General features: G+C 39.0%; 1 protein-coding gene across 2 annotated transcripts in view; it reads left to right on the top strand.

Moving 5' to 3' along the window:
• The window catches only part of LOC138848297 (zinc finger protein 624-like), a 78506-nt gene extending 61574 nt beyond the window's left edge, over positions 1–16932 (top strand). For both annotated transcript variants that reach the window (XR_016227123.1, XR_016227121.1), the window contains 2 exons: positions 14998–15085; positions 16675–16932. The gene's annotated coding sequence lies outside the window, so the exon portion shown is untranslated. The remainder of the gene's footprint in view (positions 1–14997; positions 15086–16674) is intronic.
• Positions 16933–17669: the final 737 nt, after the last annotated feature.

The raw sequence follows: 17669 nt of genomic DNA, 5'->3' as shown, positions 1-17669 counted from the left end.
TGCTCAGCCTTGCAGTATTACTTACATCCTGAATAAAAAATAAAATAAAATAAAATAAAATAAAATAAATAAATGAATAAATAAATACATAAAGAGAGATTTACCATGCATAACCTGAGCGTGTCACCTTTGCACACCTGTAACCCTGAAGAACCAAGCAGAGCTCTCAGGCCACACCCATCTCAAGCCTCCAAGGCTCCTCCAACAGCAGGCAGTCCACTTAACACGGACATAGTATAAAAAAAGAAACACCTCACAGTGAGGGAAAAAGAATTAACCATGCCAATCAATAAACAGAGAAATCGAGGGAACAAGATCAACGATGACACTATGACACCTCCAAATAAACAAAACACCCCAAGCCAAGATTATGAAGATGATGAGATAGAAGAAATGCAAGATACGGATTTCAAAAAATTTATGATAAGAACATTTAGAAGTTTTCAAAAGCAAATCCTTGAACTACAGAAATCCTTATTGGACAGGATTGAGAATCTCTCTTGTGAAAATGAAATTTTAAGGAAGAATCAAAATGAAATGCAGAAACTAGTAGAACAGGAAAGTGTGATAGTGAAGAGAAATCAAAATGAAATGAAGAGCTCCATAGATCAAATGACAAACACATTAGAGAGCCTTAAAAACAGAATGGGGGAAGCAGAAGAGAGAATATCGGACTTAGAAGACAGAGAACAGGAAAGGATACAGTCAGACCAAAGAAAAGAAGAGGAAATTAGAAATCTAAAAAATATTGTTGGGAATCTACAGGATACTATTAAAAACACCAACATTGGAGTTCTAGGAGTTCCTGAAGGCATGGAGAGAGTGAAAGGATTAGAAGGCCTTTTTAGTGAGATACTAGCAGAGAACTTTCCGGGTATGGAGATGGACAGAGACATCCTAGTACAGGAAGCTCATAGAACCCCCAATAAACATGACCAAAAGAGATCCTCACCACGACACGTTGTAATTAAACTCTCCACAGTGAAACATAAAGAGAAGATCCTAAAATGTGCAAGAGAGAAACATCAGATTACTTTCAGAGGATCTCCAATCAGACTCACAGCAGACTTCTCATCAGAAACCCTACAAGCTAGGAGGGAATGGCGAGACATAGCACAGGTGCTAAGAGAGAAAAACTGCCAGCCCAGAATATTATATCCTGCCAAGCTCTCATTTGTGAATGAAGGTGAAATAAAGACCTTTCATAGCAAACAGAAATTGAAAGACTTTGCAGCCACTCATCCGGCCCTGCAAAAGATACTTAAAGATGTGCTACACTCAGAAACACAGAAACACGCCATCAATATGAAAGAAGGGAAGGGAAGAACACCTACCAGTAAAAGAGCATGGGAAGCTCAAAGCATATACTAGAAAATATCTCTGGGAAAATGGCAGGGCAAAGGCACTGCATATCAATAGTCATATTAAATGTTAATGGACTTAACTCTTCAGTTAAAAGACATCAATTGGCTGATTGGCTTAAGGAACAACACCCAACTATTTGTTGCCTACAAGAAACACATCTCTCTAACAAAGAGGCATGCAGACTGAAAGTGAAAGGTTGGAAAAAGATATTCCATGCCAACAGAAACAAAAAAAGTAGGTGTAGCCATATTAATATCAGACAAAATAAACTTTAATACAAAAACTGTTAAGAGAGACAAAGAAGGGCACTATATAATGATTAAGGGTTCAATTCAACAGGAAGATATAACTACTATATGCACCTAATTACAGGGCACCGGTCTATTTAAAAGATATGTTAAGGGACTTAAATGGAGATTTAGATTCCAATACAATAGTACTGGGGGACTTCAATACTCCACTCTCAGAAATAGATAGATGATCCGGACAGAAGATCAACAAGGAAACAGCAGATTTAATCGACACTATTGCCCAAATGGATCTAACAGATATCTACAGAACTTTCAATCCTATATCTAAAGATTTTACATTCTTCTCAGCAGTGCATGGAACCTTCTCTAGGACTGATCACATACTAGGTCATAAAGGAAGTCTCAGCAAATTTAAAAGAATTAGAATCATACCATGCAGCTTCTCAGACCACAGCGGAATGAAGCTGGAAATTAGCAACTCAGGAAACCCCAGAAAGTATGCAAACAAATGGAGACTGAGCAATATGCTCCTGAATGAACACTGGGTCATTCAAGAAATCAAAAGAGAAATGAAAAACTTTCTGGAAGTAAGTGAGGAGAACAACACAACATATAAACACTTATGTGATACGGTAAAAGCAGTATTGAGAGGCAAGTTTATAGCAATAGGGGCCTATATCAAGAAATTGGAAAGGCACCAAATAAATGAGCTTTCAGCGCATCTCAAGGACCTAGAAAAACTGCAGCAAACCAGACCCAAATCTAGTAGGAGAAGAGAAATAATTAAAATCAGAGAAGAAATTAACAGGACTGAATCCAAAAAAACATTACAAAAAATCAACCAAGCAAAGAGCTGTTTTTTTTTTTTTGAAAAAATAAACAAAATTGACACCCCTTTGGCCCAACAAACTAAAAAAAGAAAAGACCCAAATCAATAAAATCAGAGATGAAAAAGGAAACGTAACAGCAGACACCACAGAAATAAAAAGAATCATCAGTAATTACTACAAGGACCTGTATGCAAGCAAACAGGAATATCTATTAGAAATGGATAGATTCCTGGACACATGCAACCTACCTAAATTGAACCATGAAGACATAGAAAACCTAAATAGACCCATAACTGAGATAGAAATTGAAACAGTAATAAAGGCCCTCCCAACAAAGAAAAGCCCAGGACCAGATGGATTCACTGCTGAATTCTACCAGACATTTAAAGAAGAACTAATCCCATTTCTTCTCAAACTATTCAGAACAATCGAAAAAGAGGGAATCCTCCCAAATTCTTTCTATGAAGCCAGCATCACCTTAATCCCTAAGCCAAAGAAAGATGCAGCACTGAAAGAAAATTATAGACCAATATCCCTGATGAACATAGACGCAAAAATCCTCAATAAAATTCTCACCAATAGAATACAACAACACATCAGGAAAATCATCCACCCAGACCAAGTGGGATTTATCCCTGGTATGCAGGGATGGATCAACATTCGCAAATCAATCGATGTGATTCACCACATTAACAGACTGCAGAAGGAAAACAATGTGATTATCTTAATAGATGCAGAGAATGCATTCGATAAAATTCAACACCTGTTCATGATGAAAACTCTAAGCAAATTGGGTATAGAAGGAACATTCCTCAGTATAATCAAAGCAATTTATGAAAAAACCCACGGCCAGCATCCTATTGAATGGGGAAATGTTGGAAGCATTTCCACTGAGATGTGGTACCAGATAGGGATGCCCACTCTCACCACTACTATTTAACATAGTTCTGGAAGTTTTAGCCAGAACCATCAGAAAGAAAAAGAAATTAAAGGAATACAAATTGAGAAGGAAGAAGTCAAACTATCCCTCTTTGCAGATGATATGATTCTTTACTTAGAGGATCCAAAGAACTCTACTAAGAGACTATTAGAACTCATAGAGGAGTTTGGCAAAGTGGCAGGATGTAAAATCAATGCACAAAAATCAACAGCCTTTGTATACACAAGCAATGCCATGGCTGAGAAAGAACTGCTAAGATCAATCCCATTCACAATAGCTACAAAAACAATCAAATGCCATGGAATAAACTTAACCAAGGACGTTAAAGATCTCTACGATGAGAATTACAAAACCTTAAAGAAAGAAATAGAAGAGGATACCAAAAAATGGAAAAATCTTCCATGCTCATGGATTGGAAGAATCAACATCATCAAAATGTCCATTTTCCCAAAAGCAATTTATAGATTCAATGCAATTCCAATCAGGATACCAAAGACATTCTTCTCAGATCTAGAAAAAATGATGCTGAAATTCATATGGAGGCAAAAGAGACCTCGAATAGCTAAAGCAATCTTGTACAACAAAAACAAAGCTGGAGGCATCACAATACCAGATTTCAGGACATACTACAGGGCAGTTGTAATCAAAACAGCATGGTACTGGTACAGAACAGATGGATAGACCAATGGAACAGAATAGAAACACCAGAAATCAATCCAAACATCTACAGCCAACTTATGTTTGATCAAGGATCTAAAACCAATTCCTGGAGCAAGGAGAGTCTATTCAATAAATTGTGCTGGGAAAACTGGATTTCCACGTGCAGAAGCATGAAGCAAGACCCCTACCTTACACCTTACACAAAAATCCACTCAACATGGATTAAAGACCTAAATCTATGACCTGACACCATCAAGTTATTAGAGAACATTGGAGAAACCCTTCAAGATATTGGCACAGGCAAAGAGTTTCTGGAAAAGACCCGGGAGGCACAGGCAGTGAAAGCCAAAATTAACATTTGGGATTGCATCAAATTGAGAAGTTTCTGTACTGCAAAAGAAATACTCAGGAGAGTGAACAGGCAACGGACAGAATGGGAAAAAATATTTGCAAACTATGGAACAGATAAAGGGTTAATAACCAGAATCTACAAAGAGATCAAGAAACTCCACAAAAACAAAACCAACAACCCACTTAAGAGATGGGCCAAGGACCTCAATAGATGTTTTTCAAAAGAGGAAATCCAAATGGCCAACAGGCACATGAAAAAATGCTCAAGGTCACTAGCAATCAGGGAAATGCAAATCAAAACCACAATGAGGTTTCACCTCACCCCGGTTAGAATGGCTCACATTCAGAAATCTACCAACAACAGATGCTGGCGAGGATGTGAGGAAAAAGGGACACTAACCCACTGTTGGTGGGAATGCAAACTGGTGAAGCCACTATGGAAGTCAGTCTGGAGATTCCTCAGAAACCTGAATATAACCCTACTGTTCAACCCAGCCATCCCACTCCTTGGAATTTACCCAAAGGAATTTAAATTGGCAAACAAAAAAGTGGTCTGCACCCTAATGTTTATTGCAGCACAATTCACAATATCCACGATCTGGAACCAACCTAAATGCCCATCAACGGTAGACTGGATAAAGAAATTATGGGATATGTGCTCTTTAGAATACTATACTGCAGTAAGAAACAATGAAATCCAGTCATTTGCAACAAAATGTAGGAATCTGGAACACATCATGCTGAGTGAAGTAAGCCAGTCCCAAAGGGATAAATACCATATGTTCTTCCTGATCGGTGACAACTGACTGAACACCAAAAAGGAAACCTGTTGAAGTGAAATGGACACTATGAGAAACAGTAACTTAATCAGCATAGCCCTGACGGTTAATGAACAACTTAATACATTATTCCTGTTAGTAGTTTTTTTTTTTTTGTCTGTTCTACTTAATATGACTGGTTTAATTCTGTAATTAATACACAGTTATTCTTATGTGTTGAAATTTAACTGAAATGATGGACCAAAATGGGGCATTCTCCATTTGGCAGAAGGGACAGGCTCCAATATCTACTGTCTATGTCTGTATGTCAGTATAATGCAGGAGGCAACCCCTCTACCAAATAAGAAAAGCTATTTCAGTTCAGCTGGACATCATTCTGCTGACTGTTGACCTTATTACTGTTAGTCTGGATGCTTTCATTGGTTGCAATCCAGAACCCAATTTTCCCATAGATATAAACATCATCAAACATGAGAATTTGGTAAGAAAAGCTTAAACTGAGAGTTATGATTAATAACTATTTTAATAAAATTTCTCAGAACCCATCTAATCCAAACCTTGGACAATTGGAAGCTGTTGTACTTGGCCCACCCATAAACAAAATGGATTCTAAATCCTTTAACTGCAAGGAGAATATCATAGACATTAATGCTCCAAACTGATCCAGTTCCCTGCTAATGTGTCTGGAAAAGCGGCACAGGATGACTCAAATATTGGGGCTCCTGCACCCATGTGAGAGACCTGGAAGAAGCCCCTGGCTCCTGATATCAGTCTGGCCTAGCCACAGTCATTGCAGCCATTTGAGGAGTGAACAAACCAGGAGGAAGATCAATCTCTCCCACTCTCTCTTTCTAGTGCTGCCTTTCAAGTTCTTAAATAGATCTTTTAGAAAGTAGATCACTTCAATAAATTTGCCATTGCTCAGTCATGATGACTTTTACTACCTTAAGTTCTTTTTCAAAAGATTTATTTATTGGAAAGGCAGAAAGAGGAGCTGGTGGTTGTGGTGAAGTGGACAAAGCTGCTATCTATGACATTGGCATCCTGTATGTGCACCAGTTCAAGTACCAACTATTCCATTTCTGATCCAGCTCCTTACCAATGGACTGAAAAAGCAGTGAAAGATGGTCCAAGTGCCTGGGATGCAGCCACACACATCGGAGGAAAGCTCCTGGCTTCAACCTGGCCACACTCTGGCTATTGAAGTCATCTCAAAAATGAATTAGGTGGTAGAAGATTTCTGCCTCTCCCTCTCTCTGTAACTCTTTCAAATAAGTAATTAAATATTTTAATATGATAAAAAAGGCAGAGAGACACAGAGACAAAGCAAGAAGGAAAGAGAAGCAGAGAGATCTCCCATCTGCTGGTTCACTTTCTATATGGCTACAACTGTGCAAGACCAGGTTCTCAAGTCCCCATTTAGGTTACAGTTCTCCAAATTAGATGACAGGAATGAAAGAATTTGAGCTATCATCCATTGCTTCCCAGGGATATTAACATGAAACTGATTTGGAAGTGGAGTACCCAAAACTCAGATTAGCACTGCAATATAGGATGTGGGCATCTGTTGTGATGGCTAACAAATTGGAAAACCTAGAGGAAAAATCAACAGATTCCTGGACATACACAATATACCAAAATTGAGTCATGAAGACACATAGAAAAGCTAAACAAATCAAAAACCAAGACAGAGATTGGATGAGTAATAAAGACCCTCCCAACAAGGAAAAGTGCAGGATCAGACAGCCTCACTATTGAATTCTACAGGACTTTTAAAGAACTAATTCCAATTCTTCTCAAACTATTCAAAACAATTGAAAGAGAGACAAGCCTCTCAAACTCCTTCTATTAACCCTGCATCACCTTAATTCTTAAACTAGAAAAAGATACAGTGGAGAAAGAGAACTATAGAAAAATATCCCTGATGGGGGCCAGTGCTGTGGCACACTGGGTTGATCCTCCACCTGTGGAGCCGGCATCCCATATGGGTGCCAGTTCTGGTCCCGGTTGCTTCTCTTCCAGTCCAGCTTTCTGCTCTGGACTGGGAGGGCAGTGGAGGATGGCCCAAGTGCCTGGGTCCCTGCACCCACTTGGGTGACCAGGGAGATGCTCCTAACTCTGGCTTCTGATTGGACCAGCACCACCTGTTGGGCTATATGGAGAATAACAAAGAGAGAAAATACTTATGGCTCTCTGCCTCTGCCTCTGCCTCTCCCTCTCTGTAGCTCCACCTTTCAAATAAATACTTCTTTTGAAAAAGTCAACAAACAATAAAGGCTGGTGGAGAGGTAGAGAAAAAAGTACCCTAAACTGCTGTTGGTGGGAATGAAGCTAGTACAGCCATTATGGAAGGTAGTATAAAAGTTCCTCAGAAATATGAAAACAAACATACCATATGATCCTGCCATCTGACTCCTGGGAATTTATCCACATGAAATGAAATAGAATATGCATAGGCATGAGTTATCTGTACCCTCTTGTTTATTACAGCTCAATTCACAATAGCTAACGTGGAATCAACCCAGATGTCCATCAACTGGTGACTGGAAAAAGAATATGGCTATATATACAGTGTAAAATACTATTCAGCCACAATTGAGAATGAAATCCTATCTTTTGTAACTAAATGGATGAACTGGAAACAATTATGCTTCATGAAAGAAGCCAGTCCCCAAAAGACAAATACCATATGTTTTCTCTGGCTGGTGGTAATTAATATATAGACAACAACAAGTAGCATAGGAGTTAAATTGACATTTTGAGATTTGAGTATTGTTCATAGCACTTTTCTGTACTCTTTGATAGAGTATACAACATATACTCATTGATATTTCTGCTACTACTTGCTGAATTCTTTATTTTGTAGAGGGTTAAAGCTTGTGATTCTAAAATAAAATCAAAGCATGCAGCTGTAAAAATTAAAAGAAAATAAAACAAGAAGGAGGGAGTTGGAAATATGAGACCAAGGGAAGATAGGGTAGGATGTTATCAGTTTGCTCTTAAATCTGTATATATAAATTACATGAAATTTGTTCACTTAATATGCATTTAAAAATATAAACTTAACACTAGAAGAAAAAGACCTGAGATCAATGTTTTCTGGATCACCACTAATAAAATTTAGTCTTCATTTATGGCTGACCATATTTAATTTCTTATTTATTTATTTTATAAGAAAATTAACATCACCATTCCTAACAAGTCCATCCTGCTTCATCCATATCTATCAGTTCCCACTCTGCTAATAATTTTTCATGAACATAAATCCATATCATCTTTTTTTTTATCTTTTATTTAATGAATATAAATTTCCAAAGTACGACTCATGGGTTACAATGGCTTCCCCCCCCATACCGTCCCTCCCACCAACAACCCTCCCCTTTCCCACTCCCTCTCCCCTTCCATTCACATCAAGATTCATTTTCGATTATTTTAATATACAGAAGATCAGCTTAGTATACCTTAAGTAAGTATTTCAACAGTTTGCTCCCACACAGAAACATAAAGTGAAAAATAATAGATGATTTTTTTAAATGATGATGAAATCAGATCAGACCTATTGTCATGTTTAATCCCAGTGAGAGTCAAGTTGGGAATTGAAAATTTCTTTCTTTCTTTTTTTTTTTTTTTTACAGAAGATCAGTTTAGTGTACATTAAGTAAAGATTTCAGTCGTTTGCACCCCCATAGAAACACAAAGTGAAATATACTGTTTGAATACTCGTTATAGCATTAAGCCTCAGTGTACAGCACGTTAAGGACCGAGATCCTACATGAGGAGTAAGTGCACAGTGACTCCTGTTGTTGACTTTACCAATTGACACTCCTGTTTATGGCATCAGTAATCTCCCTATGCACCAGTTATGAGTTTCCAAGGCTATGGAACCCCTTGAGTTCTCCGACTCTAATCTTGTTTAGACACGGTCATAGTCAAAGTGGAGGTTCTCTCCTCCCTTCAGAGAAAGGCACCTCCCTCTTTGAAGACCTGTTCTTTCCACTGGGATCTCACTCACAGAGATCTTTTTGCCAGAGTGTCTTGGCTTTCCATGCCTGAAATACTCTCATGGGCTTTTCAGCCAGATCCGAGTGCCTTTAGGGCTGATTCTGAGGCCAGAGTGCTATTTAGGACATCCGCCATTCTATGAGTCTGCTGAGTATCTCACTTCCCATGTTGGATCACTCTCCCCTTTATTTATTCTATCGGTTGGTGTTAGCAGATACTAGACTTGTTTATGTGCTCCCTTTGACTCTTAGTCCTTTCATTATGATCAATTGTGAACTGAAATTGATCACTTGGAGTAGTGAGATGGCATTGGCACATGCCACCTTGATGGGATTGAATTGGAATCCCCTGGTATGTTTCCAACTCTACCAATTGGGGCAAGTCAGCCCGAGCATGTCCCAAATTATACATCTCTTCCCTCTCTTACTCCCACTCTTATGTTTAACAGGGATCACATTTCAGTTAATTTTCAACACTTAAGAATAACTGTGTGATAATTACAGAATTAAACCAGTCATATTAAGTAGAACAGACAAAAAAAAATACTATGAGGGATAATGTATTAAGTTGTCCATTAGCAGTCAGAGCTATGCTGATCAAGTCACCATTTCTCATAGTGTCCATTTCACTTCAGGAGGTTTCCTTTTTGGTGTTCAGTCAGTTGTCACCGATCAGGGAGAACATATGGTATTTGTCCCTTTGGGACTGGCTTACTTCACTCAGCATGATGTGTTCCAGATTCCTCCATTTTGTTGCAAATGACTGGATTTCGTTGTTTCTTACTGCGGTATAGTACTCTAAAGAATACATATCCCATAATTTCTTTATCCAGTCTACCGTTGATGGGCATTTAGGTTGGTTCCAGATCATGGATATTGTGAATTGTGCTGCAATAAACATTAGGGTGCAGACCGCTTTTTTATTTATCAATTTAAACTCCTTTGGGTAAATTCCAAGGAGTGGGATGGCTGGGTCGAATGGTAGGGTTATATTCAGGTTTCTGAGGAATCTCCAGACTGATTTCCATAGTGGCTTGACCAGTTTGCATTCCCACCAACAGTGGGTTAGTGTCCCTTTTTCCCCACATCCTCACCAGCATCTGTTGTTGGTAGATTTCTGTATGTGAGCCATTCTAACCGGGGTGAGGTGAAACCTCATTGTGGTTTTGATTTGCATTTCCCTGATTGCTAGTGATCTTGAACATTTTTTCATGTGCCTGTTGGCCATTTGGATTTCCTCTTTTGAAAAATGTCTATTGAGGTCCTTGGCCCATCTCTTAAGTGGGTTGTTGGTTTTGTTTTTGTGGAGTTTCTTGATCTCTTTGTAGATTCTGGTTATTAACCCTTTATCTGTTGCATAGTTTGCAAATATTTTTTCCCATTCTGTCGGTTGTCTCTTCATTCTCCTGACTGTTTCTTTTGCAGTACAGAAACTTCTCAATTTGATGCAATCCCAATAGTTGATTTTGGCTTTGACTGTCTGTGCCTCCCGGGTCTTTTCCAGAAATTCTTTGCCTGTGCCAATATCTTGAAGGGTTTCTCCAATGTTCTCTAATAACTTAATGGTGTCAGGACGAAGATTTAGGTCTTTAATCCACGTTGAGTGGATTTTTGTGTAAGGTGTAAGGTAGGGGTCTTGCTTCATGATTCTGCACGTGGAAATCCAGTTTTCCCAGCACCATTTATTGAATAGAGTGTCCTTGCTCCAGGAATTAGTTTTAGATCCTTGATCAAATATAAGTTGGCTGTAGATGTTTGGGTTGATTTCTGGTGTTTCAATTCTGTTCCATTGGTCTATCCATCTGTTTCTGTACCAGTACCATGCTGTTTTGATTACAACTGCCCTGTAGTATGTCCTGAAGTCTGGTATTGTGATGCCTCCGGCTTTGTTTTTGTTGTACAAGATTGCTTTAGCTATTCGAGGTCTCTTGTGCCTCCATATGAATTTCAGCATCATTTTTTCTAGATCTGCGAAGAATGTCTTTGGTATCTTGATTGGGATTGCATTGAATCTATAAATTGCTTTTGGGAGAATGGACATTTTGATGATGTTGATTGTTCCAATCCATGAGCATGGAAGATTTTTCCATTTTTTGGTATCCTCTTCTATTTCTTTCTTTAAGGTTTTGTAATTTTCATCGTAGAGATCTTTAACGTCCTTGGTTAAGTTTATTCCAAGGTATTTGATTGTTTTTGTAGCTATTGTGAATGGGATTGACCTTAGCAGCTCTTTCTCAGTCATGGCATTGCTTGTGTATACAAAGGCTGTTGATTTTTGTGCATTGATTTTATATCCTGCCACTTTGCCAAACTCCTCTATGAGTTCCAATAGTCTCTTAGTAGAGTTCTTTGGATCCTCTAAGTACAGAATCATATCGTCTGCAAAGAGGGATAGTTTGACTTCTTCCTTCTTGATTTGTATTCCTTTGATTTTTTTTTTTGTCTGATGGCTCTGGCTAAAACTTCCAGAACTATGTTAAATAGCAGTGGTGAGAGTGGGCATCCCTGCCTGGTGCCAGATTTCAGTGGAAATGCTTCCAACTTTTCCCCATTCAATAGGATGCTGGCTGTGGGTTTTTTATAAATTGCTTTGATTATATTGAGGAATGTTCCTTCTATACCCAATTTGCTTAGAGTTTTCATCATGAAAGGGTGTTGAATTTTATCAAATGCTTTCTCTGCATCAATTGAGATAATCATATGGTTTTTCTTCTGCAGTCTGTTAATGTGGTGAATCACATTGATTGATTTGCGAATGTTGAACCATCCCTGCATACCAGGGATGAATCCCACTTGGTCTGGGTGGATGATTTTCCTGATGTGTTGTTGTATTCTATTGGCCAGAATTTTATTGAGGATTTTTGCGTCTATGTTCATCAGGGATATTGGTCTGTAATTTTCTTTCAGTGCTGCATCTTTCTCTGGCTTAGGGATTAAGGTGATGCTGGCTTCATAGAAAGAATTTGGGAGGATTCCCTCTTTTTCGATTGTTCTGAATAGTTTGAGAAGAAATGGGATTAGTTCTTCTTTAAATGTCTGGTAGAATTCAGCGGTGAATCCATCTGGTCCTGGGCTTTTCTTTGTTGGGAGGGCCTTTATTACTGTTTCAATTTCTGTTTCAGTTATGGGTCTATTTAGGTTTTCGATGTCTTCATGGTTCAATTTAGGTAGGTTGCATGTGTCCAGGAATCTATCCATTTCTGATAGGTTTCCCTGTTTGCTGGCGTACAGGTCCTTGTAGTAATTTCTGATGATTCTTTTTATTTCTGTGGTGTCTGTTGTTACGTTTCCTTTTTCATCTCTGATTTTATTGATTTGGGTCTTTTCTCTTCTTTTTTTAGTTAGTTGGGCCAATGGGGTGTCAATTTTGTTTATTTTTTCAAAAAACCAGCTTCTCGCTTGGCTGATTTTTTGTAATGTTTTTTTGGATTCAATCCTATTAATTTCTTCTCTGGTTTTAATTATTTCTCTTCTCCTACTAGATTTGGGTCTGGTTTGCTGCAGTTTTTCTAGGTCCTTGAGGTGCGCTGAAAGCTCATTTATTTGGTACCTTTCCAATTTCTTGGTATAGGCACCTATTGCTATAAATTTGCCTCTCAATACTGCTTTTGCTGTATCCCATAAGTTTTGATATGTTGTGTTGTTGTCTTCATTTACTTCCAGAAAGTTTTTGATTTCTCTTTTGATTTCTTGAATGACCCAGTGTTCATTCAGGAGCATGTTGTTCAGTCTCCATGTGTTTGCATACTTTCTGGGGTTTCCTGAGTTGCTAATTTCCAGCTTCATCCCGCTGTGGTCTGAGAAGCTGCATGGTATGATTCTAATTCTTTTAAATTTGCTGAGACTTGCTTTATGGCCTAGTATGTGGTCAATCCTAGAGAAGGTTCCATGCGCTGCTGAGAAGAATGTGAAGTCTGTAGATGTAGGGTTGAAAGTTCTGTATATATCTGTTAGATCCATTTGGGCTATAGTGTCATTTAAATCTGCTGTTTCCTTGTTGATCTTCTGTCCGGATGATCTGTCTATTTCTGAGAGTGGAGTATTGAAGTCCCCCAGTACTATTGTATTGGAATCTAAATCTCCCTTTAAGTCCCTTAACATATCTTTTAAATAGACCGGTGCCCTGTAATTAGGTGCATATACATTTATAATAGTTACATCTTCCTGTTGAATTGAACCCTTAATCATTATATAGTGTCCCTCTTTGTCTCCCTTAACAGTTTTTGTATTAAAGTTTATTTTGTCTGATATTAATATGGCTACACCTGCTTTTTTTTGGTTTCTGTTGGCATGGAATATCTTTTTCCAACCTTTCACTTTCAGTCTGCATGCCTCTTCGTTAGAGAGATGTGTTTCTTGTAGGCAACAAATAGTTGGGTTGTGTTCTGTGAGCCAGTCAGCTAAACGGTGTCTTTTAACTGAAGAATTCAGACCATTAATGTTCAATGTGACTATTGATACGTAGTGACTTTGCCCTGCCATTTTCCCGGAAATATTTTCTAGTATATGCTTTGAGCTTCCCATGCTCTTTTACTGGTAGGTGTTCTTCCCTTCCCTTCTTTCATATTGATGGCCGTGTTTCTGTGTTTCTGAGTGTAGCACATCTTTAAGTATCTTTTGCAGGGCCGGACGAGTGGCCACAAAGTCTTTCAATTTCTGTTTGCTATGAAAGGTCTTTATTTCACCTTCATTCACAAATGAGAGCTTGGCAGGATATAATATTCTGGGCTGGCAATTTTTCTCTCTTAGCACCTGTGCTATGTCTCGCCATTCCCTCCTAGCCTGTAGGGTTTCTGATGAGAAGTCAGCTGTGAGTCTGATTGGAGATCCTCTGAGAGTAATCTGACGTTTCTCTCTTGCACATTTTAGGATCTTTTCTTTATATTTCACTGTGGTAAGTTTAATTACCACGTGTCGTGGTGAGGATCTCTTTTGGTCATGTTTATTGGGGGTTCTATGAGCTTCCTGTACTAGGATATCTCTGTCCTTCTCCAAACCTGGAAAGTTCTCTGCTAGTATCTCACTAAAAAGGCCTTCCAATCCTTTCTCTCTCTCCATGCCTTCAGGAACTCCTAGAACTCGAATGTTGGTTTTTTTGATAGTATCCTGTAGATTCCCAACAATATTTTTTAGGTTTCTAATTTCCTCTTCTTTTCTTTGGTTTGACTGTATGTTTTCCTGTGCTCTATCTTCTAAGTCCGATATTCTCTCTTCTGCTTCACCCATTCTGTTTTTAAGGCTTTCTAATGTGTTTGTCATTTGATCTATTGAGCTCTTCATTTCATTTTGATTTCTCTTCACTATAACACTTTCCTGTTCTACTAGTTTCTGAGTTTCATTTTGACTCTTCCTTAAAATTTCGTTTTCACGAGAGAGATTTTCAATCTTGTCCATTAAGGATTTCTGTAGTTCAAGGATTTGCTTTTGAAAACTTCTAAATGTTCTTATCATAAATTTTTTGAAATCCGTATCTTGCATTTCTTCTATCTCATCATCTTCATACTCTTGGCTTGGGGTGTTTTGCTTATTTGGAGGCATCATAGTGTCATCGTTGATCTTGCTCCCTCTATTTCTGTGTTTGTTACTCGGCAGAGTTAATTCTTCTTGCGTCACTGTGCGTTTTTTTTTTCTTTCTTTCTTTTTTTTTTTTATTTATACTGTGTCCGTGTTAAGTGGACTGCCTGCTGTTGGAGGAGCCTTGGAGGCTTGAGATGGGTGCGGCCTGAGAGCTCTGCCTGGTTCTTCCAGGTTAAGGGTGTGCAAAGGTGACACCCTCAGGTTATGCGTGGTAAATCTCTCTCTTTTTATTTATTTATTCAGAAGCCCCAGTGCTCCAAGGGGAGTGCATGCCACACAGACAACAGCGGGGAGACTTGGGACGCTCCACACATCGGCGCTGGAAGGGGAGGTGAGCTCAATAACCCGAGACATTGGTGGGGAAACGGGGGTCAGAATCTAGAGGGGGGCCGGAAAGTGCAGCAAACTCACTACCGGAAAGAAGGAAAAAAAAAAGCTTCGGGGTTTCTCTTCCCCCTAACCTTGCAAAGGTTACAAGGCTGCAAGGCTAGAATTCCCAAGAGACAAAGAGCAGGCCTGCGCTCTGGATTTACATATCAATGGGGGAGAGCTAAGGAACTGAGTCACTACAATTCAGTAGCCTAGGCAACCCAGTGGGTGTCCAGAGGAGCCAAAGACTGGAAGCTAAATACCATCAATTCTGCACAGCCGTGCCCTGCGGTGTTACTTACCCCCTGATTAAATCCATATCATCTTAAAAAGATGCAATGCGGGGCTGGCGCTGTGGCATAGCAGATAAAGTTGCTGCCTGCAGTGCTGGCAAGGCATATGGGTGCCAGTTCAAGTCGTGGCTGCTCCACTTCTGAACCAGCTCTCTGCTATGGCCTGGGAAAGCAGTAGAAGGTGGCCCAAGTCCTTGGGGCCTTGCACACATGTGAGAGACTCAGAAGAAGCTCCTGGCTTCGGATCAACACAGACCAGCCATTGTGGCCAACTGGGAGTAAACCAGCAGATGGAAGATCTCACTGTCTCTGTCTGTCTGTCTGTCTCGCTCTCTCTCTCTACCTCTCCTCTATTTGTGCAACTCTTTCAAATAAATAAATAAATCTTTAAGAAAAAAAAAACCTGATTCATGTTATTATCTATGTGTTTTAGAGGCTTTGCAGATGTTGATTACATGTGCCATGAAAACCCATTAAAATGCAAATCCTATAATAGGCAACTCCATGTTCACTAAACTGGTAAAATCCAGTGCATGTGTTGAGAAAAACACACTAGCAATAAATTTCAAAATGCTGTTAAATATTATAAGTGGCTGTCAAAGAGCTAAAAACCTGACAGTGACTCATTATGTCATTTATTTAGTACATAATGCTGAGAAAATCAGAAGTATTTGTTAAAACGTCTGCTAAAATGCACTAGATTTATAATTTTTAAATGCATCTTTCCTATATGTACTGCAGTCCTGTGCTTTCCTAGGCCATTAGCAAAGAGCTGGATTGGAAGTGCAGAAGCAGGGACTCAAACTGGTGCCCATGTGGGATGCTGGTGCTGCAGGTGGATGCTTACTCTACTATGCCACAGAGTGGGCCCAGTGAAAGGTTTTAGGAAGACATCTTTCATGTAGACTAGGCTGCAATATTGCAAGGTAAGGTTTAGCTTTTATTCCCACACATCAGTATTCATCTTTTAGCAACTATAAATACTGAATATCATACATATAGACATAAATATAGGTAACTGCAGATTTTGTTGTCATTCTTTCTAATTTTCTTTTTAATGTCTGCTAATAGGCCATCTTATGGATTATTATATTGATGTTACCTGTACACAACCGTCAGGCATTTCCACTGTTGAATGTGTTTATGTGTACAGGCAGTTTTGTTTGTGTGTACATGAATGCACATTTGATGGAGATAGCACTGACAGTAATACTGTGAGAAATCCTAACGCTGATTTCATACTTTCTGTCCTCCACAGAGATGGCTGTCATTGAAGTAGACCACAGGGCCCCCTTTTGCTGTTATGGACTGAAATGTGCCTCCCTAAAACTCAAACACTGAAGTGCTAACCACCAACATGACTCTACCTGAAGAAAGTGCATTTAAGCAGATCAAATGATAGATGTGTCTGCCTCATCGGAGAAAGTCTTCTGGAAAAATTGAGCCTATTAGGACCTTGATCTGATATTTTCAACCTCACAACTCTGAGAAGTAAAATTCCATGATTTAAATCATATTCTCTGTGGTATTTTCTTAGCAAATTAATATATCCTCATTTCTGCCAGCATTTTCTGCTGTCATCTAGAAGGTCCTCGTGATTAGCAGACACATATAGAAACTAAAAACTATGATTTTAGATTACCAAGTATCTCCTAACACAAAAAAGATATCCCAGAAGCAACCTACTACCATCCTCCAGGACCCAGAAAAAAACAGGAATGAGTCAAGTTGCAGGGCAGTAGAAAAAAGTGAATAATGAAAGATCACAGCAGAAATAAATAAGGAAGGGTATGGTGCTGTGGCATAGTGGGTTAAAGCCTTGACCTGCTGTGCATGCATCCCATATATTGCTGCTAGGAGACCAGGTGCTCCACTTCCAATCCAGCTCCCTACTAATGCACCTGGGAAATCGGTGGAAGATGGCCCGAGTTCTTGGGTGCTGGCACCCACATGAGAGACTTGGAAGAAGCATCTGGCCTTTCAAATAAATAAATAAATCTTAAAAAAAATAGAAGCAGTGTTAGCACTGTTGGAAAAACAGACACATAGTTCAATGGAAAAGAATAGGCAGCTGAAATAAACTGACTTTTCTACAGGCAACTCCTATTTAACAAAGGAAATAAAACCAACAGGAGAAAGAAGAATCCCTTTAGCAAATGGTTTAAAGGAAAGTGATTATCCATATGTAGAAGCCTGAAAATATGCCCCAACACCTCATACACTATGTAAAAGCAACTCAAGGTGAATTAAAAG

The sequence above is a fragment of the Oryctolagus cuniculus genome, chromosome 21, assembly GCF_051225735.1.
Source record: "Oryctolagus cuniculus isolate XC-2025 breed Fujian yellow rabbit chromosome 21, ASM5122573v1, whole genome shotgun sequence".
NCBI classification, from domain to species: Eukaryota; Metazoa; Chordata; class Mammalia; order Lagomorpha; family Leporidae; genus Oryctolagus; species Oryctolagus cuniculus.
The sequence above is the reverse complement of the archived record's forward strand: the minus strand, read 5'-3'. Positions and strand labels throughout refer to the sequence as shown.